Raw genomic sequence first — 27,019 nt, forward strand, 5'->3', positions numbered from 1 at the left:
AAAGTTACCAATTCCAGATTGCCTAGGAGGAGGTTTTAGTAAGGATCGACAGAATCACATGGACAGCAATGTGCAAAACTTGTACTGAAAACTGCTTTAGAATCATGCACCTGATTACCAGAGAGTGAGCTCAGAAGCAGTCCTACAGCTAGAAATATTGATTGATAAGGTATTTCAAATTTTTTTAATGATACCACCAAAAGAAAAATTAGAGTAGTACACTAATAGCAAACTAGACAAAAGACAAGTTTTTTAGATTTTATATCTATTTCCACTGAGGGTCCACATAAAGGACAGGGTACGGAGATAATTTTTTATCAGTGTTGAACTACTTTTTGCAGAAACGCATTTCCAATAAACCCTCATCTTTCAATCTGTAGACACAATCCGTCAATGGAATTAACTTCCCACATAATACATTTGAGCACATTAAAAAGCAAAGCTGCTTCATTATTCTTAAGTAGATTTTTCATGTTAACATCATTTTGTCCAGTCCTTTCAAGCATATGAGACCCCTCATTTTAAAATGACCATTTCAAAAAGACTCCTGTGTAAGCTGTTCACATAAATTCAATTTCCTAAAACATCCTCTTGTTATTTCTAGGTATTTTGTCCTCTCTACCTCTCTACATTGACAATATTTTTCTTGGTCATAAACAGAAATGGACATTTCTGGATTTTATTTTATTCCAGTCAAGACACGAAGAGCACAGAAGCTCCAATAAATTATAACTCTGAATAATACTAGTTATAAAGGAATGGCAAAGCGTCTTGGCGATGCATTTGCGAGCCAGAGCCAGAGAACCAGAGACTGATGTCTAGTAAAAGATGTCAGATTCAATTCTTGCTGCCAATGTCTGGCGAAAAAAATCTGCTCAATACGTGATTTACCTCATATGACCCAGTTGGCCTTCAGGGAAATGTTGCCTAATCATCATAAAGATAGTGCAGGTAAATTGTAAGGAAGGCATGTAGTACTTCCCATACATCGTGTTTCTTGCATACTGTTGTTCTCTGGATTTTAACACTGGGCATTCATCCATAACAGTACTATCAGGGGTTTATAGGAACTTCAGTCTGCTTCAAATAGTGAAATATTTGGGATTTGAATCATTGCTGGCAGTGGGTGCTCACACAGTGGACTCAAGAGAGCTTCTGCACTTCTTCACTGACACTCTATCTCTTTGACCTCATTTTCGTAAGGGAGGGAAATCGCAAAGTCCTTGCGTTTCTGTGAAAAGAGTAAACTTCCTTTCCCTTTGGCTTTCCCCAATGGCATCAAACCCATATATTGAATTGTACAATGGTATTTTAAGGGACAGAACACATGATATCTGTCAAATACATGAAGCAGAGCTAGCCAGGTTTCAGTTCTTGTTCCATAAAGTTGGGAGATTGCGTGCAGGATTTTGGTGGCTTATTGGATTTGTGATTGCTCACTCCAGGAGCATCCGTGGATAGGTACTCACCTGTACTAACTGTGATGGAACAACATGAGACCAAAAACAGCTGAGGTATTTATCCAATTAGTGGCAAATTGGCAGTAATAGGAGCTCATATCCCAGAACTGTGACACCAGCTCCAAAGTGACATTTCTGCGTGTATGCCTTAGATAGCCCAATAAATTAGAGATGGTATTTTAAAAATGTCATTTCTCTCAGGCTATGTAGAAGTTATTCCCTCTACAGTAAGCTCAGCATGCACAAACTTTGACAGCCTGGCAAAGGCATGCTCCCCAAAAAAGTCTGAAAACAAACAGTCCCTTTGCTACCTACTCCTGAATGGATGTCCATCAGGCACTCCTTTATCTTGACAGGTTAATCCTAGTGAGGTCAATCAAATGACTATTTTTAAAAATCGGATACCAGCACATCTGTCTTGCCCTCCTTGACAAAAGAAGGAAGAAAAAATGCAAATAAAAATTCCTGGTCAAGGACAAAACAAGCAGGTTGAAATTTATGCCACTTAGCATAGAAATACCAAATAACGTGACTACCATCTGAATTCCCTGAATAGCATTTCATTACCATGCCAAGACAGCTCGACAAAGCCAAGAGATAAAATCAAAGCAAGAAAAGATTGCCCAAAATGAAGCAATACTAAAGTTTGACCAATTAACACTGACTGGCAAAATGTTAATCAAGACCAAGTTGCTCAGTGCTTGCATTGATCAGCAGTTTACCATTCAGCACATTATTTCTCTGTGATGCCCAAAATGTGCTCTGCTTGGATATGAGCAGTTTCTGTGGTCATCAGGGAGACCAGTCCACATTAGGGCTGCCCAGGATGTTCAGTCCAGCTGGTTGGAGACATGCCATATAAAAAAAAACCCCAAACAAAAAACCCCACATTGTTTTCAGTGCTGCTTGCAGTGTTCATGCCTGACAAGATTGCTGACTGACTGTGCAATTCCCAGATAGCAAAGATGCAATTTTCAGTATATAAAATCTGATGAATAAGCTGTCCCCTGGGGTTTGGCAGGACTTTGCAACTGCCTGAGATCTGCTGTAACTTTCTCCACTTGGCCTAAACTCTCTGATATGGGATGCCTGAAAGTTACACAACTAAAAGCCATCTTTAACCACTCAAAAAAGCAGACTGGTTTTAGAGACTCTGAAAACTACAGTTCCAGCAGGAGCATATGGGAACACTTGCTGTGAAAATCAGGCCATTGTCATAAATGACTGCTTTAGGCACACCAGTCTGGAATAAAAAGGCCAATAAACTGAACAGTATCATTGGTAAATGACCCACCAGTGGCATTCAGTCAAAAGCTTGGAGATAGCAGTTTGGATTTCATTCATTAAGATTTGCATGCAACTAATTTTCCCAGCTGCTATTTAAGGAACATTATAGAGAAACAGTGAGAACTTGGGGATCTTTCAGTTTGAGTTCTGTGCTTTGAGTGCATATTTTATGAAGCATGTGTTTGGATAATAGCTGCAAATTCATCTCAGCAGCCTCTTTGATGACATGCATTTTTGAAACAGATGCTTGTGCTGATGGAGTGACATGTTCCAGGGTTAAGTGGGTCCTCCAAGACATAGCTCTGACTGCCTGCTGCTGGGGTCACCAAACTACTTCAGTGGGTTTATTTTAGCTTCCTGAAAGACACCCCTTCTGATGGCTTTAGCTCTTAGCAACATTCTTTTGCTTCCCAAAGACATTTTCTAACTTTACCATGAGTGCAGAGTACAGTGTTCTAGCAATTCAATCCTGACTAGTTTTCATTTCTTCAGAGACATTGTAATTAACCATATCCATGGGTTACATGTTGGTTCATCTGCCAAAAACCAGTACACAGCAGCAAGTGAATATTGTTAATTAAATTTTCATGAGCCAGAGTGATCTCCTAGTTTGCAGCCATCTCATGAAAAGATGCACACATCTCCATTCAGCACTTAAGAAAGTTTGCAAGAGCAGAACAGTCCAGCTGCCTTCTCAGAGTCTCCAGGGACTGGTGTTCACAGTTTATCAGTGCCATATTATTATGTTTCCCACTTTGTCATTTGATATCACAGTGTTTCAAGTCCCTCTGTGTCTAATGGGAATACTACAGCCTCTCATATCCTACAGTCAGTTGTTTTAAGGTGTAATTTATCAGGGATTAATAATATGGTAGGAAGTACCATAATTTTACTTCTGTCTATAAAATGGTCTTTCTATGTTTGTGTATCTCCTACTTTTAAGCAAATTTGCTCCTAAGCAGTCAAAATTCTCATCCAGAATCAGCACTTGTCTCTCTTTAAGGCTACAAGGAAACCTTACTATTTGCCCTCTAGGTATTTGTCTACTCCTCTTCAAGTTCAACTCTTCAAGTTCAGGTTGTGTTGGGTGAGAAAAAGGTAAGATCCATGTAAGTCTGAGGTCTTTATCATTGTCCCCTTTGTCACAGTGTACAAGTACTTCACAGTCCCTAGGACAGCTCCCCTTCCTTCACTGATGTGTGAGTTCTCTGCTCACAGGTAACAATCTCTACCTTTCCTAAGGTGGTTTCTGGCCATAGATCCAGAGGAGCACTACGAAACAGTTTCCCTGTTTTGCAAAAGAAACAAAGAGAAGAGTACAGAACAAGTGCATAATGTCCTCTTTTAGCTCTGAAGTGAGATTTAAATAGAGTTTAGATGCCAAGTCCAGGTGTGGAATCTGACTCTGTTAAGCACTCACATCCTCTAGCTTTGCCAAGAAAGGATCTCCCAAGCACTAAAACCATGTTTCTGCATATACTCAGAGCAGCTTCTGATTTGGCAAGACTCATCCACTCCTAGATCTGCTGTTCAAGAGTTTAATCTGATGTCTCTGGTAATTCCTATCTCAGCCTTCTACTACAGTTGGAGTATAATTTGTAAACTGGCATTGGTAGAATTTATGTATTGCAGATCAAACCAATTTGTAGTGTTAATAATGTTACTGTAGGAACATCAGGAGATCTCCAGCATTTCCTCCTATACACTTAACCTAGTTTATGTGAAATTCTTGAAAAAATACGTATTTCTTCTACTCATACTTGATGTTCAGACATAATTTTGGCTAAAGCAAAGCATCTGGATATCCTGAGGTTGTTTCCATTATCTTCTCAGTAGACAGGCATTATTTCCTTTAGGGCAAAAATACTGTAGAATAATTTGTCCTTCTGCAAGTCAACAAGTATTTACTGAACCAGGAACCACCCATCTGCACAAGAGAAGACATAGGTAGAATAGATTTGAAAGAGAAGGAGCATACAGCTATAGAAATGGCAGGTTCTTCAATCTAGCAGGCATGGGGCTTTTTTCAGGAGATGAAAATGACGGGTCAGAAAATAAATGGAGGCATTATATTCCCATTTCCTATCAGAAGCAATAAAAAAACCAAATAATATATGACATTCAGTTTATACTGTATTTGTTAAGAATGGTGATTATTGAAGTAAATCTATAAATTAAAGACTCTGGTAGTTTGAAATACACTCAAATTATTTAGAGAATGAGTGGGAAATATTCTTAGTCCCAGCACCTGCTGTTTAATTCCTCTGCTTTTCTGTGGTTTTACTATTACATTTTCCAATTCAAAAAAAAAGTGAAGCAGACTAGACAGAAGATATTGTCAAATGCCCAAGGCAAATAAACTGGAAAAATATTGAGAAAATTATATGTAACTTTCTGTAATAGCAAAGGGAATATGAAGTGAATAATATTAAATTAAGAGACAATATTAAAAAGAAAAGAAAAAAGTGGAACAGTGTCCCTTTTAAACAAGTATTCAAAATGCCCACTGAATCCTAAGGGGTGAAATCTTTCTGTGTTGCTTCGACACAGAATATGGGATATGAATCAATCTTAATTTATGCAGTAGATTAATTGCACATTTTTAATGTGAATCAGATCTCTTGGGTTCTGTGCTTATAAAAGTCACCTTTACTGACCCCATATGAGAGCTCGGCGCCAAGACCACCCAGTGACTTTACTTTGAAGGATGCAGGAAACTGTAGAGTCTTAAATTCTCATGCAAATGCTGATTCTTAAATTCCTAACTTAAAGAATAGGAAGATGGAAACTCATAGCACATTACAATAAAAATTACAATAAAAATACCCTTTGCACCTAGAAGAGGAAAAGTTGCTTGTGAGGTTCCCTTCTGGGTTTCCCTGTGTTTTTCTAGATGTCCCAAAAAGTGAACAAAAGACCTTTTATCTTATAGGCAATTATGAAAAATCCAGCTCAGAGCATTAGGTAGGTGCCTGAGAAGCTGTATCATTAAATCCCTTCTGCTGTTTAGGAAGGGAAAGACCTAAAATGGGAAAGAAGGCCAGTACCATGTTAAACTACTTAAGAGATCAAATAAAATCTGACTTCAGCCAGCAATGTTTGGATTTTTCCTTTGGCTCAGAGAACAAGCTGTACATCATCCAGTAAATGTGTACTCTACAAGGGGTCAGAGGAAAAAACATCTGCCCATACTGGGCAGCTGCTTCAGTCGTCTCTTGTTGCCAAGTTCCTAAAAGTGCCCAGATGCATCTAGGCTGATGTATCAGGTCTCCTGCCTGTTCCTGGGCTGGAGGGTTCATGTGCACCCCAGACCCTTGTGCATTAAATGTGACATGTAATATGCAGAGGGAGAGGGAAAAGCATTCATGAACCATGTTTGTCCTTCTCCTGACAAGGCTGCAACTCTTATATCAAGTTTTTTATCCCAGCTTGAAGGGGACTGTGAAAACCTTGAGAGGGAGAGAGCTCCTCACTCCTTTGCTAGTTTATCTTCAGTCCACACACTTAAAAATCAAGTGTGTTCCAGCCTTACCCTGAAGACAATTTGTCTACTTGCAAGAAAGGAGATACAATTCTCAGCTCAATGGAGAACATAAAACCAGCTTTCTCAGTAGAAAAGACAGAAAACCAGGAGGTGGTAAAACCTCCCTGGACAGCATAGCAGCATAGGAAAAGTATGTGGCAATGGGAGGGGTAGTTGCATTAACGCTTCCTGACCTGTGTTTTTCCTGTGAATGTATATTAAAATATGTACATAGATGTGTCTGTGTATTTGTCGGTCTACAAAGCCACAAGAAATACAGCAATTGTCAGTAGCAACAGGGATGGACTTTCAACAAAATCAGCTGTTCTGAGACACACTGGAGAGAAGAATCATGTCGTAAGTATGAGGAAAACCTTTTTCACTTTCATATACCTGTAGTTCTACTGCATCTGGGGCTGATTTCTGGCAGGGTAATGCAGAAATATAAGAAGAGTTCTGTGGTGTACTAAGCATGCTGAACTTTACAGCCACCTGCACTAATGACATTCTTAGTGTTTCAGTATGGTCTGGGATAGCAGTAATCTGCAAAAGGGATGGAAATGATTTCTCAATTTTTATTTCTTTTGAATGTGCTATCTACCAACATGACTTTACTAAAAAAATTTAGATTGGAGCTGGCCTAGGTATTTGGCTAATATTCTGGCTTCTTGCCTTCACCTTGAGCTTTTTTCCTTCCTCTAGGCGTACAAAAACTCAGCAGTCTGTTTAAAAATGAAGAAGTCGTGACACCTAGCGGTGAGTTAAACACCAATAACTTCTGTTTCCCTCGGGACTCGCACGCGTTTTCCACAGGCACGTTGTTCTTGGTCAGACTGAAATGCGAGAGAGATGGGCATTAGCCTCACGGCTCTGGACATCCAAGCAGCTCATTTCTTTTACAGTCCCCTGCAGTGTGTGTGTGTGTGTCTTGTTGCATCAGACTCCCGTGTTTCTCCGCAGAAGGTGGCATTGTCAAAGCCCCTGTGCAGCCCCAGGTCATGTTCCTTATTGAACGTGACATTTTGAGTAGCCATTTATACCGAGATCAGTTCAAGTGCCTTGACTTTGGAGAGAAAGGGAGCATGGCAGAATCCTGGCATAAGACCAGCTGGGAATTTCAGGGTCATTTTCTTGTCGAGTACTTATTCATCAAGGCTGTTTTCAGATGGTGACTCAAAAATGTATTGTATGGCATGCTGCAAATCCCTGGCAGGCTGTTTAAACTGACTCAGTTGCTGGCAAATTCTTTTGCTTTTGAAGACTACTCAGAGTCTGCCTTGGTCAGCAGCAGTCAAAAAATACATACTGGCTGTGATACCATGACAAGAAGTCACACTGAAAAGCAGTAAACCAGTCTAGACATGTGCAAAAAAATTATAGGTTCTTTCCAAACAGTGGCAAGCCTTGGAGATTTTTTTTTTTATTTATTTTTTTAGGGAAGCAGAACAATGTACAGTTGTGCTTGCGGTAACTAGGCTGCAATCACCAAGTGGCGAGATTTCTTGGCTTGTTGAGCCAACTGGCTGGGGAGTGCCCATTTTTTATCGCAAGAATGAACTTCAGTGCAAAAAATTTCAAGTGAAAACATCACTGTAGGTTGTTTGGGAATCTGGGTGCATGCTTCTTTGTATCGGTAAGGGCTGTTAGCAGTGCAGCCTCACAGCTTCATGTCCATATTTGTGCATGCTATATCAAGCATACTTTCCATTGCCTTCAATGAGACAAACTCCTTTCTCCTCCTCTGTCTTGCAGAAGAGATGCGTGACAAAATCACATGCTGTAACGGAGAAATGGAAACTGAATTACTTGAATATACAAGATTTGCTTCATCTGAAGATTTATTTTACTACACGTATTAGTACCTGTAACATCCCCAGTTTGCCGTCTTGGGTGTAATTAACACTTATACCACCGGAGTGTCTGGATATAAGGCAAGTGAATGTAAAAACATCAGTTCTGTCCAAAATGTTCCAGTTTCTATCCCTTGAATCATCAGCATGTGACCTGTTCTGTGCCAATATTAATAACCATAGCTCATGGCTTTCAAACAACTCAAACTACTTAAAAATTAATTCTGTTTACAGTGCCTTCTAGAGGAAGTATTTTGTAGAAGTGAATAACTCAAACTGACTAGTGGCTACCCACAAAATATGACTATCAGTAACAAAATTAATCATTTAGAACTTAGTTGGCAAGGAATGGACACATTGTTGGAGAAAATATCAAGTAGAAATCAGATCCAGCAGCTGGGAGTCCTGGGTTCTTTTTCCACTGTACCATACCTTTCCCATGCTGCTCTGACAAAAGCAGGCCTAGCCTTTGTCATCCCAAATCCCACTGTTTGCTTCTCTTGCACAGAGCTGTAACCTGTGGGGGTGACATTCAGATGTCGCTCCTAAAAACACTTGTAGTCATGAGTTGGAGGCCATAGATTATATTTTGACTTTGGTTTTCCCTCTGTAACAGGGAGATGGCCGCCAACTGGTGCATGACAAGGTTGTTTGAAGTCCCTGATATGGGCCAAGGGCTAGTATTTCTTCAGTCTTCACTGAAGAGAAACAACACAAAATAGAAGGACAACACTAATGCTCGCAGCTCTATAACCTGATGCAGTCGTGGACAGAACCAGTCCAGGCAGAGTTTTTGAAGTGCCAGATTGAAAACGTGACTTTGGTCTGTAGGCCCAGCAACAACGTGTTTGATCATTCTCATGCCAGGCAGGACAGTGTGCTGCAGACTGTGTTATGTGGGTACATACACCAGAACCTCTTCTATCCCTTGCTCTTGCATTTTCATGATTCTCCTACTGACAGATAGGACACAAGAACTTTAAGGTAGAAAGCAGCTGCCAGAGACACACTGAGGAGTAGATTTCTAGGAGATATTCACTCACACAGGAGTCTGAATGCTCAGCCAGGATGTGATTTTTAAGCAAGTATCTGTATTGAGTGCAGTTGTGATGTGGACAGTGAATCCCCAGTGTATTACACTCACTTGCATGGCTAAGCCTGCAACTGCAGAATCCCACAATTGTTAGGGTGAGAAGGAACCTCTAGAGAGTGTTTAGTCTAAACTCCTTGGTCAAAGCAGGCTCAGCTACAACAGGTTGCTCAGGACCATACTCAATTGGGTTTGAATATCTTCAAGGAGGGAGACTCAGAACCTCTCTGGGCAACCTGTGACAATCCTGAATCATCCTTCAGTTTAAAAAAAAAAAAAAAAGATTTCTGATGTTTAAATGAAATTTCTTGTATTTCAGTTTGTACTCATTGCTTCTTGTCCTTCAACTGGATACCCCTGAGAAGAGTCTGGCTCTATTTTCTTTACACCCACTATATCAGGTATTATTAAGAATTCCCTCTAATCCTGCACCTACCAAGACAAACAATCCCAGCCCTCAGCCTCTCCTACTGTGTCAGATGCTCCAATCCATTTGTCAGTTTCATGGTGCTTCCCTGGACTGGCTGAAGTATGTTCACATCCCTGTTGCAGTGAGGAGCGCAGCACTGGGCCCAGCACTCCAGATGTGGCCTCAGCAGTCTGAGTGAAGAATCACTTCTTTGACCTACTGGCCATGCTCTTCCCTTATGCAGCCACAGAAGCTGTTGGCTGCCTTTGCTCCAAAAGCACATCTCTAGTTCCATATTAATGGCTAGTTCCAGCTGTAGCTTTCTTTAGCTTCCTTGATTTAGTGGCTTGAGTTTCTCTTTAATACATAGATAAATGTGCCTGGTCTGTTGGTCATCATGGACTGTTTCTGCATCAGTGCTGTTTAATTATTCAGTATCACTGGGAGCTCTAAAAAGGCCTCCAGGCTGTGGATCAGTTCATCAGAACGGAGTCATACTTAACTGCCTAGAGCTGACAGAACCAGCAGCACATTACTGTGATTTCTGGTGAACCAGGGTAATACCAAACCTCTTGCTATGCCATAAGCTTTACTGGCATCCTAACACTGCAGAAGAGCTTGAATTGAGGGAGGAGCTGCTTTTCCTAGTAGTCTCCTTGTTGTCCTCGTGGATAAAACAATGATATGATCTCGACATACATATTTGGGGCACCTCTCAGGCCTATGTTTCTTTGCCCTACAGCAGGAGGGAAAATTCACCCTTTCCCTAGTAACTGAGTGAAATTCTTCTACAAAAAACCCAACTGCGTTCTCCAAAAAGCATAAAAAATGAACACTGCATTAACACTCCAAAAACAGGAAATACCCCTAACAACACTCTATGTCATCACATAACCTAGATTTCAGTTGAGAATTTGGGTGTTGTTTTAGATAACAAAATACAACATGTGTTCACCATTAATCTTCTTGAACATTTGTTTGGCCAGAAACTGTCTCTGATCAACTCACTTATGTAAACAGGTCTGTGCTTCAGACTGAAGTGGTAAGATGTTATTCCAAGGACTTGCATTGCAGGGAATCTCTCCTTAACTCTAATGAGATTCATTTAATGACAGCCTCACTATTGGTGTCTGTACTTCAAAGACTTTTATGTTCAGTTTAAATTTCAAAATTTAATAAAAAATCTTGCCTCAAAGAAGAAAAGCACAACCTCTAAAAAATCTACCATTTGTCCCTATTCTATTTACAATTTCAATATCCAATGCTTTTGCATCTGGTTTGTGAAGAAACAAAAAAGCTGTTTCTTCTTTCATTACCAAAAGGCAGATGCATTCACTGCAGGAGATCACCCTGGAGAGGCTTCCATTTATCATGTATTTTTTTTACAGGTATAGGACCATATAAAAAATTAAAGAAAAAATGAGGAAAATAAGCTTGGTTTATTTAAGGAAAATAAATGATACATCTCAGTTGTGTCAGCTAGTTCCGGGCACAACTGGTGTGTTTAATTTACACTCAAAAATGTAGATAGTTATGTAGGCACATAAACTATCAAAACTTTTAATTGCAGACTATTGATGCAGTAAATTAAAACATGCTGTTTCCTACAAGCTCTTGCTCCCCATAGTTGGTCTCTTCATGTCTTTTTGTTTCAGACCAAAACATAAACCTGCAAACAGGTTCAGTCCAGCCAGTCCAAAGGCAGTGTGTGAATGGGGAGCAAGGCTCTTCTGGAGTGGTGATCACTGCAGCTTCTTACTGACTGTGAACCTTCTGTCTTTCTTTCTGCACTTGCAAAATGTAAAATATATCTAAGAACTAGCCAAGAGCCGTATACTTACTCATGTCTGGGGAAGTTAGCTCCTCACAATCAAAAAGAGTTAATGCTTTGAATACTTGAAGGTTAATCCAGGACTTTAAACTGTCTGATAGGAATTCATGTCCAGATAGAAGGAGCCCCAAGTTTGCAATAAACACAGCCATTAGAAATATTTATCATTGAGTCAAAGCATTGAAGAGGATTAGTCTCAGCTGTGCCAATTCCAGAACACAGTATCTTAATTGCATTACATATTTTGGACACTGTCCTGAAACGCTTCCGAAGATCGTAGCGATAGAGAACTCTTGAGATATGGTTTTGTTTTGCTTTTAAATCTCTAATTCAGTTTACCCAGGATGATTGTTTTAAGGATTTCTTACAAAGTTCTGCATTCAGTAGCTGGGAAAATGGTACAAAAAAGAGTGTGTTAAGAGACATGTAGAGTAATAAGGAAAGTACAAAAGCTAGAAAGGGCAGAGTAAGGGAAATAAAAGACAACTACACTGGCTCTTAATATTTCAAATCCCTGAAAGGAGGAGAAGAAAATAGAGTTACTTTTGTAGCTGCAAAGAGAATTTGGTAGATTTAGGAAGATGACAACTGGTATAAATGACATGGCTTCTTCTCCCTGCTTTTGGCAGAAATGGTACCCCTCGGAAAATGTGCTGCCATTCCACTGTATTTTAGTGCTTTTAAACGCATTTTAAAGCTGTATCTGCCATTCTGCAGAGCTTGCAACTAAAGAATCAGAAATGCTGACAAATTAAATGAGCTGAAGTCAGGCCTTCCCTTCCAATTCCAAAATTATTAACGCCACCCCTTTTTCATTTGGACTTCAGTCCTAGTATACTGAACTGAACAGTTGCAAGTCTCCAATATACTGGGATTTTCTGCCAAATATTGTTCTGAAGCCCCTCCATCTATGCAGTTTGGCCTGCCACAATGCTGTCATGACAAAAGTTCATTCAGAGATATTATCCCATTATATCTACAATTGATTGAGATCCACAGAAGTCTAGATTGGTTGTCTGGAGTTGTTGGAAATTACAAAAATCCATCTTAGCCTGTTATATAAACTTGTTTTGAAAGCAAAATGAAATTAGAAGCAGATAGGTTGGCTCGTATAAAACAGATAGGTTAAATCAATTGTGATAATGAATATTTACAGCTATTTGGTCATGTAATGATTACAACAAAGAGAAAAATAGGAGGAAATGTTTGCAGCTGAAGTCACCATAAGTAATGTTCATGGAATGTGGTTGTCAGCTTTCATGTTGTTTTTCTGAGGATCACTGAACAGAGGCAGAGGAAAATGGACCGGGAAGAGCTCTTATCATGATGGATTTCATCCTAGTGTGTCTCAGAGGGATCCATCATTACACTAACTCACTTCTAATAGAAGCCTGCTCTGGTGCTAAACCTGGATTTATTCAGTGAGAAAGACTCCCTGGGAGCCCTTATTTCCTGAGTCACAGCTTTGGAGAACTATCTGAATAGCTTTGGGGACAAGAATGTTAAAGGTGCAGCAAATAAGGTCTTGAGCAATTCTTTTTCAGAATCTGGAAAGCTTCAAGGCACCTTCTTACAATTTGAAAACTCAATCTTCCAGGATTCATTATTTCTAGACGTCAAATATATGTAGAAGTTTAAGAATGCAAACAGCGCCAAACACCTCCGAGTCTGCAGTCAAGATAATTTCTTTTGATACTGCCAAAATGTAATGTTTAGTTTCTGGGATTTTTTATATTTTCTCTTCCAAAACCAACTTCAGATATTTCTGTCTTGCCTTTTGAGGTGGTACTGTTTCCTTTTTCCTGTTCTCTCCATCACTCTCTAGTTTCCACCCTAAAGACAATCATGACTGTCAAAAGCTCCATTGTTCAGTAACATAGAATCACAGAATCATAGAATGTGAAGTGTTGGAAGGGACCTTAAAGATCATCTGATCCCAGCCTTCAACATGGGATGGGTGGAATTATCACAAGAGTCCCAGTAAACTGATGTTGCAGAAACAGTCTGAAAGAATCTGAATTACTTGGAAATGTGATTTTAGCCATGAACAAACTTCTCTCTAATGGAAGAAGAAGTAAGCTGGGCAATGACCAGTTTAAATATTTTTGGGTTTCTCTTATGCATGATACATTTTCTTTGTGTTCTGCTCTGTCATGGATAAAATTAAAACTACCATGATCTTCATACCAAACCTACATCTGGAGGATTGTGTAAGTCTTCTGGCTGCTCTGGATGTTACTGTTTCAATAGGTGGAGACTTACAACAGCTTTATTACATTTCTGTTAGTTTCTGTGTAATTTATGAGGGAACCAAAGGAGTTATATAATTTCAGGGGGGGGATTGGATGGAGTATTTACCTAAAGTAGTATGGACTGTTATGTGAAAAGCTGAGGTGATGTCAAATACAGACTGAGCAAACTGGGCCCAAAACTGTTTACTACTGATCACTACTCAAAGGGCTCTTGATATGAGACACAGTGGGGGAAATGAATTTGTTTTCTCTGTTGCAATGAGGGTGTCATGGTTTAGCATGAATTGTGATGGTTTATCTGAATTTATTTTGCATTTATTCTATACACAGTACTGGTATTAAAAATATAAACCCACTTGATGCTGTATTAAGAACCTAATCCACTGCCCATTTCTGAGTATCTTTTGAGGTTTCAAGCTTGCCTGCAATCTGACTACGTGTAGAGCTTTTGCAAATGGGCCTGCTTCTTCAATGGGCCTTGAGTGATCGAAACCAAAATTCTGACTCCAGCTTTCCCTGTTTTGAGGACATTTCCCTGTTAATATCTGAATTTTGCTGCATGATCTTGCCATGTCTGTCTACTGCTCATAGCAGGCACCTTTTCATTTTCCAGGAGCTGTGTCTGTGCTCAGAAGGAGCAGCCAGACTGTTCTCAAACTATGTTCAGGGTCACACTAAGGAAACACCCTCTTGGAAGCTGCCCGGTTCTTTGTTCCTTCCATCAATCTAAAATAAATGCCATTGAAAATGTCTCATTCCTCCTTGTGTATGCAAAGACCATGGGAACACTGACAAGTCACTCTCTTTCAGATACCGCATACAAAATCAGAGGAAATAACAGTGTTTGGATCTTTCAAGAAAATCCCAAGTGTCCAGATTTCTTTGGCAGACATTCCCACTTTGTTTTTCCAAGCTGAGAAGCATAGAAGTGCCTTTTCCACCTCTTTCTGCCTCCCTGTCACTCATAAGTAAGGCTGATCATACTTGGAATGAGAGATAAAACTTGGAAGTGGATGGAAAAACACATCCAGCTGACCCAAAGGGGAACTGCGTCCTCTACCTGCTGCTGTCTTCTTTCACATGTTTTACCTTCTTTCTGCAGGTTGACTCACTACATTCTTCTGCCAATTACTTATCTTCTGTTTTCTCTGTGTGCACAGCAAATCCCTGATGCTCATGGGACTGTTCCAAGTTCAATAAAATTTCATTTTCTGAAGATTATAAGATTCCTCAAACTCCAGTCGCAATCTGGAGCCAGAGGGAGGTCCAGTTTGCATAAACCCAAAGCTCTGCCACAGGCAAGTGACACATATATCTCATTAATAAAGTTCTCAATCTGAAAGTGTTACTTTCTATGTGAAAAAAGTCGTCTTAACTGAATATAAACTATTGCTGAAATTTTAACTGGAATTATGCACCCAGTCCTGGCTGGCGTAAGCAGAAAATATTTGCACAGACATCCATTGTTCTGACCCACAGATAGAGTTCAAACAAACACTGTTGGGAAAATTAAATTAGAAGTACAGGATATTGTCCTTCATTCTCTGCATTCAGCCCACTCAGATGGCAGAATCTGAAATTTATATGGCATTTTAATTGGTCATAAGCAAACTCAGAATGATTCCAAGATTGGATCTGAACAGTTTTCATACATGGATATTTAATATTCGTAACGTTTGCGAGGAGGTCTATTATGAATGTTGAAACTTTGCATTCATCTGCAAAACATGGAAAGCAACAGAGGTGAACAGTGGAAGCTTAGGCAGAAAACCCCATTAACACACTTCCTGTGCTTCCCTGTGCTGTGCCATAGTGATACATCAAACACCTGAAGTGTTTACTTTTTCACTAATACTATCAGTGTTTCTGGTTTTGTCTTTAGTTTTTGTATCTGTATCTGTCTTCATGCATGAAGTTAAATCTGATATGGCAAAGGAATTTAGCACTATGAAAGAGGGTTTTAGTCTATTTGGCCAAATGGAAAAGTTGGGGAGAAAAATCTAGTTTGGAAAATGTGACACAGGAATTTAAAAAAATGAGCATTAACAAAAGCATTTGTTTTGTCCCACCTATCAGTATGTAGTATAGTGTTTAGTTTAAAAACTTTTTTGACATTTTAACATATATATAGATTTCAAATAAAATAAAAAGGAAATAACATAATATCTTTAAGTATTCAAATGAAACATGCATGAATGGGATGAAACAATTGCAATGCTATTTACCAGCTTCACAAACAGCTCAAAACTGTGATTTCTTGCTTGCTTGCTTTTCTTTACAGCAAATAATTCTATACAGTCTCAAAATAATCCATAAAGGAATCATCTTAGCCTTCATCAGACCCCTGTTAATATCTGCTTCTCTCCAAAAACAACCAGAAGGCATAAATCCAATGTCCATCCCCAAGTCCAATCCCTATCCTATCCCAACAGAACTGGCAACAACACATCTCTCCACATCCTCCTTTCCAGCCATACTGAAATGAATAATAATTAACCTTTCTTGATGTCAAACTTTATCTCAGCTTTATCAAAGCTCATGTTGAACATGGAGCAACTGCTAAAGACCTAAAGCAAATCCCAAATTAAAATCTTGTCCAGAGTCTTATCCATGGCCCAGCTTCTTTCACAGATTACATACCTGCTTTTCATTACTTAGATCAAGAGTGAAATGGGACTTCTTGATCTCACAGAAGCCAGGCACAGAACAAGTTTCTCAGACTTCATGTAAAACACAGCACCAACCATTGCTCCCCTCTCAGAAGAAGCCTTACTTGCCCACGCAGAAAGCACACACCCTTCCTAACCATAGCTTTCATCCTGCCCTAGAGAACTGAAGGACTCTGCAGCCCCTGCTTTCCTGAACTGCAGTTTTAATATTGTCTAAATTCCAAGTCCAGAAAGATAATCTCCTTGTTCTAGGCCTCAATGCCCTGCAAGAAACCACACTAATATTTGAAACCACACTTAATATTTGAATTTTGCTTCACAGATCCCTAGTTTCAAATCCAGTAATATTGGTTACCATATCCAAAACCTGTTCAATATTTCCTGCCATTCAGCTCTCACAGGAAGGATGAGCCACAGCCTGTCAGGATCCTGAAAGAAAATGATCTACATTTAGCTTTCTTTACCTTAAACATAATGGTAGCCAATAAACAAAATAAAACCTGACCTACTCAGACACCCTAAAACTTAAGTTTGGAGAGAACCACACAGCTCACATATGATTTATAATAAATAATAGCTCACACATGATTTCCACAGAACTTTGTAGGTCCACCTATTAACTTGCTCTTGTAGCTTCCATAACATTCAAAATCAGGATGTTTTTTTAAATACAATACCAGTAAGTTCTACTGAGTTCATACCAAGAGTGGCTTCTCTGATAACAAAGTTTGCTCTTTTTCCCTAGCTTCTGAAGGAACTAATGTAAAACCAACACCTTAACCATCTTTTACTGGACTTGAGGTCCTAAGTCACCTAAGAGCATTCCTGACAGTGAATCCCCCAACATGCTTAGCCCAGTCACTGTTTTCTGCCAGAGATGAATTACACATTATTCATTGCTAAGAGAACTAGTCCTGAAACCATTAACCTACTCTTCCTATCCCAACTAGCCAGAAGCTATAAATCCTTGCCACTACCAGCCCTCATCCAAGACACACCACACTGACAAGATCCTGCAGTAAATGTATTTGTCCAGCTCTTCCTTTCCTGAGCCCTAACCCCCACTGTAGCCATATAGCTCATCCCTACCACTCCAGAGCATCAGCCATAATTGTAACCTTAACTGTAACCTCTCTCCACCACAGAATTAATCACCTGCAGACTAATCATCTCTCCACTGCTACGTGGAAAGCCTGTGAAATTAGGCTTACAGGGCAGCAGAAATGCCAACAGAGGAAAATTATCTTCCAGTGATATGTTCCTTTTTCTTAATTGTTGCTTGAAAACCATTTTAAAAGGTACTACTGTCAGTTTTAACTGTGTTTTTGTTTGAAGCAATGATTTTTAGTCTTAGTGTAGCTTATCAATGCTTTTACAAGCCTGGGCTAACAGACAATTTGAGTTTTTTGACTTAACAGCAGAAGGAGAAATTCGTGAAGGCTTTTTCAATGTCAGGAATGCTATGCAAGGACAAATACACTATCTCCAGTAAATGTGCAAATGCTTTACCAGATCTAAGCTCTATAGACCTTTGTTGGATGGGATTTTTATCTTTACTTATATTTGTATGTGTTGGAAGATATTTTCACTTATTGCAAAAAAAAAAAAAATCAAATAAATTCATGAAATCACAGTCTCTCTTTTCCTCTGTAAAATTCTCACTCTCCTAATCCAGTGCTAATTAAAAATTGTGATCCCCATTAATTTTAATAGGTTTTGGAAGAAACTGTAAACCAGTGCCTTATAAAACTAACAGCATGACAAAATAATGTCTCAGAATTAGCATGAACACTTCTCTCTACATATAAATTTCTTCGAAAGCAATTGCCTGGAGTTTTCCACAGGTTTTCCTAATCATATTTCTTTTTTGGTAATGTAAGAAGTCATTCCCCAAAGGCATTATTTAGTTCCTCTTCAAGTCAAAGATAAAAATTCTCTTGAGTTTCATGAACAAGAGCATTCTAAAAATAAAATTCCTTCTCTGATAACCTCTAATGGATTTTTTTTCTCAGAAAGAAAACACAACAAAGATGACCTTTTCATCAGTTCCATTTCTGTCCTTAGGGTGTAACTCTGTTTAGTGCACAAACATCTCAAGGATATGTGAAGGCATGTTATGTCATCTCATGCTCCCTCTGGATTGCCCTGAGGAAAAATTGTCCCATTCTAGTGGTAGTTTACAGCTGTTTCTGGGCTGTTTCCAGGCATTGGTGTAGCTCAGGAGCCTCCAGGTAAGTAGGGGAAAAAGATGATAGTCTTATACTGCATCACAGCAGGGGCTGTGATTTTTGAACTCTTGGAATTTCTCATCAGCCCTGGTATACTCCCCATGATTACCACAGAAGAGGCTGTAAGTCTGCTCTTAATCACTGTGACTCCTTCCTGAGGACGGGAAGAAACAGGGCTGCCACGGAGGAAGGTAGAACAAGGAACTGAACTTGTATCCCAGCCACATATCAAGTGTGTAAGTCAAAAAAGAATTAAAATCATTACACAGATTCAGGAATCAGACCATGTTTGAGCCTCTCTAATTATAAGTTCTTCACATCTGTGCAGAGACCCACAAGAGACTTTGTGACCCGAGCTTCCCAGGAGGTGGATGTTTAAACTTTCTGGATCTCACTTCAGGTAAAACAATGAGCAGTCTGTTGTGACGAATGCTGCCTGTGTGCCGTGCCCTTCTCCTCATCTGCTGTTTACTCTTGCAGTTAAACAAGGCTCTAAAGGACATTTCCTAATGTCTTTTGGAGACTCCTTTCTGCATGAATACGTGGTACTGCTGTTACCTTGCGCCGTGGGCACTGAGCTGGGTGGCCATGCTGGGCTCAGCAAACACCATGGAAACTGGAGCTCCACTGTTCACTTGGGTACGTGAGCAGAGTGAGGGAGAGAACCACACAGACACAACCCATATCAAACACCATTGTCAACCTCTCTAGAACACCTTTACAAGCATCTCTGCTTAAATAAATGCTGTCCATCAGGTTATCTGTTCAGACAGAAGGTGAAAGAGAAAGGGATGTTTGCTTGTATAGGCATATACTGCATTTTTCCTGTTTTAGTTGTGTTTTGTAGCTGGATTTTTAAAAAGAAAATAAAAAGAAAAAAAAGAAGAAGGAAAATGGGAAGGCAATGGGAAGCATTTTCCTGCATACACAGTAATGACAGAATGCTTACATTAAACTGATGGATTTACTTGAAGCAACTGCAGTCTGAAGACAAAATCACGCTTTTAGACACGCACAAAAGTTAAGTATTTAATCTTAATACTGACAATATATTAGTTTGTACAGCTATTACACTTTTCATTTCTTTTAAGGTTTATTAAAACATTCGGTTCAAGTACTGCTTACACAAGTACAGTAACTTGTGTTCTTCACCAGTAGAGGACAGCACGAACCCAGCTATTGTCTCAAAAGTTGCTCCACCTTTTTTCCTCATTTCTTCACCCAACCGCTAAAGTCAATGAAAGTTTCCTTGCTACCCTTTTTTTCAAGAGGAATACCTAGTCTCCCTACTGAATGTTTTTCAGTGAAGTAAAATTGAAGCATATGTTTTATCACTGGCAGAAATCTCTAATGATCAACATACAAAGCTGCCGTTGTGCCTGTTTTCTTCCTTTCGAGATAACTTTGACCTGGGAGATCCTCTAACATGTCTCACAGACACAGAAAATACACAAGTTAAATCACAGGTGAGCCTGACAGGCTGACAGATGAACAAGTTGTGTTCTTCTTCAGTTTGCAGATGTCACCAGCCTGCAGTTTGCTCTTCTCTTAATGTTACTTTCCAAGATGGAAATCACAGAACTGCGCCAGCCTTGAAATGCACATAGAAAAACTGGGTCTTTGTCCTAAAATATATTCTAACTTACTTTAGACAAATCTGACCCATACAGGCAGGTAGAAAGAATCCTGGTAAGGGGATAAGCTGCAGATTCTGCACTGCAGTTCGCAGTGGGTAATCACAGGAGGTGGCTGGTCCTTCCCTTCTACCTAGGGATTGACCAGGAGACCTTACTTACTGCCTAATTCATAAGATGCAATGAATTGTTCTAAATCCATCATTATTTCATCTTTTGCCTTAATTCTTGTTTGTGTTCCTTAGGCCTACCTCAAGCCCATGTGTGATCTGGGCTCTGGGCTGTCCCTGGCTGCCATGCCTGGCTGGCCCTGCTTGGTTTACTCTGGTAGCACAGGGCTGACACGGCTTCTGCCCTGTTGTCCTTGTTATGCTTGGCTTCCAGCTGCTCCCCAGCACTGGAGAACAGCTGGACTTTGCTGTATCCTCACATTCACCCACCTCACAGCAGCTCAAAATCTGCAGAAAAATGACACACAAGAAACATTTTTCTTTGACTATTGCCTGGGTAGTACTTCTATCTCCCTGCTTATGTGAGTCCTACTTGTCTAAGTTTGTGGTTTTCTTTTTTCAAAGTGAGTGACAAGAATTTTTCCAAGTCAGGCTGCTTTAATGAAATGACTGTTTTTAAAAGAATTCTTTCTCTCAAATGGACTCTTTTGTGACTTGAAAAAAGCCTACTCCCACTCTTTACACCCAGAAATCCGAACTGAAGTCAACACCGCCTAGGAAATGCAGGTTTGGAGTTGCACATGTGCACTATGGCTGGGTATAGATAATGGTGTAGATATTGTTAGGGAATGATTGAGTTATTTTACTGAAGCTGTTTAACCATGAATATTTAAGATGAAACTGCAGGATGATTTCAAACCACCCAAGCTTTAAGTTTGTCAAATGCTCTCCTGTTAGCTGTAGCGGGCAAGTTGCTGGCAAAAAATTAGACTTCGGCAAAGCTTCAAAGTTTTTGTATGGTTTAGGGCACCTAACTCTACATGAAATGAATGAAAGCCAGGTTAGAATGGGACACAGAAAACTGCAAGTTTTTCTACACGTTTACTTCAGCTTTACCTTCTGTAGTTTGGGTTTCTGTTGTGAGCTTCTACACAAGGGTATGAAGCACAACATTGCCAATAACTTGGCAAGAAATTATCAAACCCTAAATCTCTTTTGGTTCATAAGAGAATTTCTGTTTCTTTTCAAAAAAACTGAGTTGGTAATAGGACAGTTAGGGGAAGCCTAATGCCCTTCTGATGGGGCATTGGATTGTTCTTGTGTTCATTCAACAAGCAGAGCCAAGAGCCTGTAGCTCTGTCTGCCTGTACCTGTATTTCTGTCTTGCTGTTGCATGCCTACAGCATAAGCCACATCTGCTGCTTCTCTGCAGGCACTCACTGTGTAATGCACTGAGTCCGGTCACCCTCAGCACTCACAGGGAATTCAGGGTTTCTCTCTACTAGAATTTGAATTGTAATGTTTGTCTGTGCTGTGCTGAGTACACATTTAACACTCACAGCCACTTTTCCTCAGAGCAGTACAATTGGTATCCATTGAGCAGCTTTTCAAAAATGGTTTTGCAGTTGTTGGGAACAGCACATAATTAGGTATCTCTAATTCAGATCCCAAGTCTGTATGACTCTGAGTATTGATTTTGAATGAAAAGTTCTGCTTAACCTGACTTAAAAGTTCTCCTTGAATTCCTGCAGGGGAATCTCAATAGGCCTTTTAATCCTCCTTTTTCATGATCTCTAAGGCATCCCAAGTGTTGCCTCAGCACTGATGGTACAGGCAGCAGTAACCTTGAAGACTTCTTTTCAAATGCCCCAAATCTTCTCACATTTTGAGCTGCGTCGAGTGTAGTCCTACCTTACACTTTCCATAGCCTCTTATCTCCTAAAAGGAATCCTAAGAAATCATGATAGATGGCACACTGTAAGTTATGCTTCATCTCAGGCCCACTTAGTCCTGTGATCTCTTCTTAGAGGAATAATAAAGAGCTGGGAAGAGCTACAGATGGCTTTAAAGAAGTTCATAAAACCATCACCAGCTAATACACATTCTAAGGTCTCTTTTTGTTTTGTGAAGGTAAAGCAATACCTACTCAGCAATTTCCAATGCACTGATTAGTCTGCAATGCTAGCAATTCCTCCTGCTCTGTCAAAAGAACAGTGTCCTTTATTTTCAAAGTATGTTGTCTGTGTACAAAAAGAGTCTGACTCAATATGAATATTTATTCGACCACGTTTATTACATTCAGACTCTCCGGTTTGGGCGGGATGTTGCTGAGGAGATTCCTGTCTTAGCCTTATGTTACTGCCTCCCCAGAGAGATGGGAGATAGGTTCTTAAAACCATGAGGGATGATATTACATTTTTATTACAACACATTCCCCTGCCTGGTGATGGAATCTAGCTGAGAGGAGTGTCTGGAAAGCGCAGAGCCTCCCCCGGCTTTGGTTGTCTCAAGCAAAGTCTGGGGTTTATTGTAATTCTTATCTGATGTTCCTTAAGGTTTCTGAATTCTTTTGTCTGCAAGTAACAGTATTCAGTCTTCTCTTTCGTGACAGATAAGCAAAATATAATGGTTCTTTTTTTTTTTTTCCTAGAAAGGAAGACTGCCACAAATTAAATGCTAGGCAAGTAATCATGTATCTATAATTAGCAAGGACATGTACTCAGGAAGTATTTTGGGCTTTATTCTTTTCATAGGAATGCCTTTGCTCTTCCTTGAGGCCACCAGGAACAGTAGAATTTCAGAGAAATCTGTGATATTTCTTGGATATAATATTCTTGCACAGAAAGGCACATTTCTTGTACTACAGACACTAATCTAAATGTTCTGATGACTTGATCAAATGCCCCATAAAGCAAGTATTTCCATGGGCTATTTGATTAGACTTGACACTAACATCTTTAGCTTGAAGGAATAAATGCTAGTAGTAACTTTTTTTTATTCAAAGCCATATAACTTCCTATATAATAAATAAGAATAAATATCAACCCTTATTATCTGTGCTGCCCCACGTTTACCCCAACTGCCAAGCTACGATCTGTTTTACTAAGGTGGTCATCTTTTTTCCCTTAATATTAACAGAGTGTTTATTCCTTTACCCTCTTTAAACTCTGCCTGATCACATACTTGTTCCCCTAAAGGAAATTACAGGCTGCAGAGAAATCTGGAGAAATATCTGTGTTTTAATACTAGCTGTATGTCATCCATGATCCCACCGGAGATGACATTATTACTTTTCAATGGCAAGAGCTGGTCACATGGGAGGTGATGTTTTTATTATAATCAGCTGCAGAGAACTGGTGAGGGTGAGCTCATCTGCAGCTGAGTATGTTTGAACTTTTGTACCTTTCAGTACCTTTCTGTGAGCAGTGAAAACTCTCTCCAACTGGGATGTGTTAGGGAGTTAGGTTTCCTGTGAATGTTGAGATCTTAGAAAATAGCCACAGGAAATGAACATTGCAAAATAAAATAGAACTGAAGAATTACAATGTTGATTATTGAAGCAAAGTAGTTTCATCTGGGTTCTGTAGGAAAGGATTATAATGGTTTAAATATCTGATTTGATTTTAGTCTTCCATTCACAGAATTACTCAAAAGACTTCTTGAATCTAAGTCATATTACGCAAAGCAGATTCCACTTATACTGTGGCTTGCCATCATGCTGTGAGTCTCCTGGGGGATGCTGAGAACCCTTAACTCCTACCTGAAGCTCCAGGGATTGGTCTTTTGTCAAAGCCTCGAGAAACATATCACATCTGCTTCCCTGGGACAATTTCCAGACAATATACATCTAACTGACTTTTGGTGAGGAATAAATGGAAATCTAGTGGCACATCTGGTGCTGCTTCAAATCAATTTACAGTAGTTAAATAGATTTGAATTGGCACTCACTTGCACGAAGAACCTGTCATGCAGCTCTTTGTTCACTTCATCCCACTAACTAGGCTATTAAACAGTGTCTTTTGCCTTAATGCAGATTTTGCTGAAAAAATGATGACATTTTGCACATGGCTGGGCTTTGAGGCCGTTAATGGAATTAAAGCACAGAACTCCCAGCACAGTAGGAAACCCAGATAACAGGAACAATCATTTAGTCAGCACATTTCTGCTCCCACAGGAGCTGAGGCTAATTATCAGGGCCAAGGCATCCAGCATCCAGAGGGGTGAGGAGATGACAGCACAACAGCATTTCTCCGTGCAACTGCCCTAGTCAAATTTATTTACACATTCTGGAGCAACACTGCTGTTGAAACACATTTTCACAGTGTAGACTGGGAAGTGTAAATAATAGATCCAGGTAGCTGTCCTACCAAGTTTTCACAACAATTTGCAGTGTTTGGAAAGCAGCTTGGGCAGCGTATATACTACCATCCATATGGGTTGACCCTGGGTAATTTTGGAAAAGATGTATCAAAGGAAAAAAGGAGTTTACAGAGGGAAAGGATTCAAGTCTGGAAATCGTCTCCACACAAAACAGACACTTTCTTGCCCCCTCGCCTAATTTAAGAAAAAGTCAAATAACATTCCACAGTCATCAAAGCATGTTCTCTTATCACCAAGCTGGCTTTGAGTTAACAGCATACTTACTGATCTTTCTCTATTTTCTTTACTAAACCAGATCATAAAAGGTGAGAAAGAGCAGTTTTGTTTGAGCACTTTTATGAGTTAAAAGCATTATTTTGTGCTTCAGGCACTGGGCCAGATCTTCGAACATCTGGTTCAGTTCCTGCTTTTTCCTGTGTGACAAAATATATTTGCATTTCAATTCCCCATCTACAAGGCGGGGATCGTGTTGTTTTATTGTTTTACAGAGGCGGTCAGTTCATGGAGTTTATGTGAATGTTTGCATGGCCCAGTTCAATGAAAATGTGACTTTAAGCTGTGTACAATGGTTGATTACTTAATGTTTTGATTATCCAGTCCCAGCCCTATCACTGTTTTCTGGGGCTTCAAATTATTTTTTCCATTATTGCCATTCGCAATAGGAGAAAAATGCTGATTTCTTATTTCCAGTGGCAGTTGTGTGAATAAGTTGTTTACAATGCTTCCCAAAATGTGCTGTAAAGATGGAAATTATTTCAGTCACATGAACTCCATCCACTAAGCTGTCTTTTGCAAACAGAGTCCTTCAACTGTTTTTTGCTCCTCCTGCTCATAGAGCTTCTTCCCTGTTGTTTCCCATACATGAAGAAGTTTCATTCAGGCTTCATGCCTTACTATCTCCCAATTTTCAGATGTACAAATCCAGCTGCAACATCTGAAAGATGAGGAATGAGTAAATAATGGTTTCAGTCTGATTTTGGCCAGAACTCAGTTAAGATTTTATCTTAATGCTGTCTTTGGTGTCCAGGGAAAGGCACTGACCTGTGGGCCGTCTTCCAGCTCGTGCCTAATTGGAATGCTGGCCCTTGGCCAACAGCCCAGCAGAAAGTCAAGTCGTGAAACAGGAGAAATCTTTGAGTCAGCTCCTGAAATAGGTGGAGCGGTCGCAGGCGACGAAGTTTTTTTACCATCCACTCTGGGATACATCTTTCCTTCCAAAGATTTTATTGTTTCCGTGGCTTCCTGATAGTTTTCCAACAAGATTGCAATCTCAGCCTACAAAGCACCAGGAAGATTGATTCTAGCTGAAAATGATCTGTGGTAAACCAACAGGTTTCTGAGGACTCTACTTTTCTGTAAGGGAGCAGATTGTTTGGAAGAAATGCTGCAGACATCTTTAGGCTGATCATTTCTGCTCTGAGTTAATTCAGGAAAACCTACTAAATTGCTACACAGGACCATAACTTTCCCAAATGTAAATATGCTGATTATCTGATCCTGTTCTTATATCCCAAGAATTTTTCCTTTTAATCTTTCACCAAAAATCACAAAATTATATTCTCAAAATTACAGATTCAAATGTTTTACAACCTGTTTATAATGCAGTATTTCCGTAAACTGTGTGCTGGTCCTTTTACTGCCTCCTTCTAACTGAAGGAGTGTATTTTTCTGTGATGAGGGATTTTTTTTCACAGTAACACAGGGCTCAGCAATTCTGTGGAACACTCAGCAAATCGTGTCAATATCCTTCTTGAGCCAAAAAAACAAAAGGAAAGCAAGCAAGCAGGCTTTTTGAGGAAGGATTCAGCTTTTCATTCCAGGGTTCTTACTCAGAGCAATACACATTCCACAATTCCAGCCTGTTCCCGATAAACACAGAGCACACTCTGCTTTCCCAGGAACAAACATTTTCTAGTAATTTATATGTGACTATTTGGATTGATGAAATGAAAATTAGGTGTTTTGGAAAAAATGCCTGGGATATCAAGATATTGTATACAGATTTGGTCATACTTTCTCTAGAAGCACACCACATATTCTGGTACCCCAAAGGACTTTCTGAGAAAAGAAATGCTGAGGGATTTTTTCAGGTTTCCACTTAGCCCTGGGGAAATAACCACCAATATTTTTATCATGGTTTGTTTTGAGAAGAGAATGATCAGATAATACAACACAACATCTGCTTCTGTAAAGCAGAATATAAAGAAAAGGTAAGAGGGCACCAGGGATTGGGAGTGTTTGAACGAGTGCCGTGCATATTCAAAGAGAGACAAAACTCCTTTCTCACCAGTCTAGAAATGCTTAGTAAAAACCCCAATGAACAGTGTGGTCTAGAAAAAGGTCACCTCCTTTGTAGCCTATTGTAGCTACAGCAACGTTGCTACATTTTAATGCTGTTGGGTACTCCCGAGACAGCGTATAAAGGACCAGCTTGTATCTATGGATCTCCAGCAAC

The 27,019-nt window shown here is 39.7% G+C and overlaps 1 long non-coding RNA gene across 2 annotated transcripts in view; it reads left to right on the top strand.

The window, feature by feature from the left end:
* The window catches only part of LOC116439301, a 70,950-nt gene extending 51,946 nt beyond the window's left edge, over positions 1-19,004 (top strand). The window contains exons 2-6 of one of the 2 annotated variants that reach the window (XR_004238123.1): positions 3,783-3,845; positions 6,506-6,627; positions 6,973-7,026; positions 8,023-18,835; positions 18,928-19,004. This is a non-coding gene — a long non-coding RNA (uncharacterized LOC116439301). Of the gene's footprint in view, positions 1-3,782; positions 6,628-6,972; positions 7,027-8,022; positions 18,836-18,927 lie in introns of both variants that reach the window. The other variant, XR_004238122.1, reaches the window with a different exon arrangement.
* The last annotated feature ends 8,015 nt before the right edge of the window (positions 19,005-27,019 follow it).

The sequence above is a fragment of the Corvus moneduloides genome, chromosome 2 (assembly GCF_009650955.1).
Source record: "Corvus moneduloides isolate bCorMon1 chromosome 2, bCorMon1.pri, whole genome shotgun sequence".
Lineage (NCBI taxonomy): Eukaryota > Metazoa > Chordata > Aves > Passeriformes > Corvidae > Corvus > Corvus moneduloides.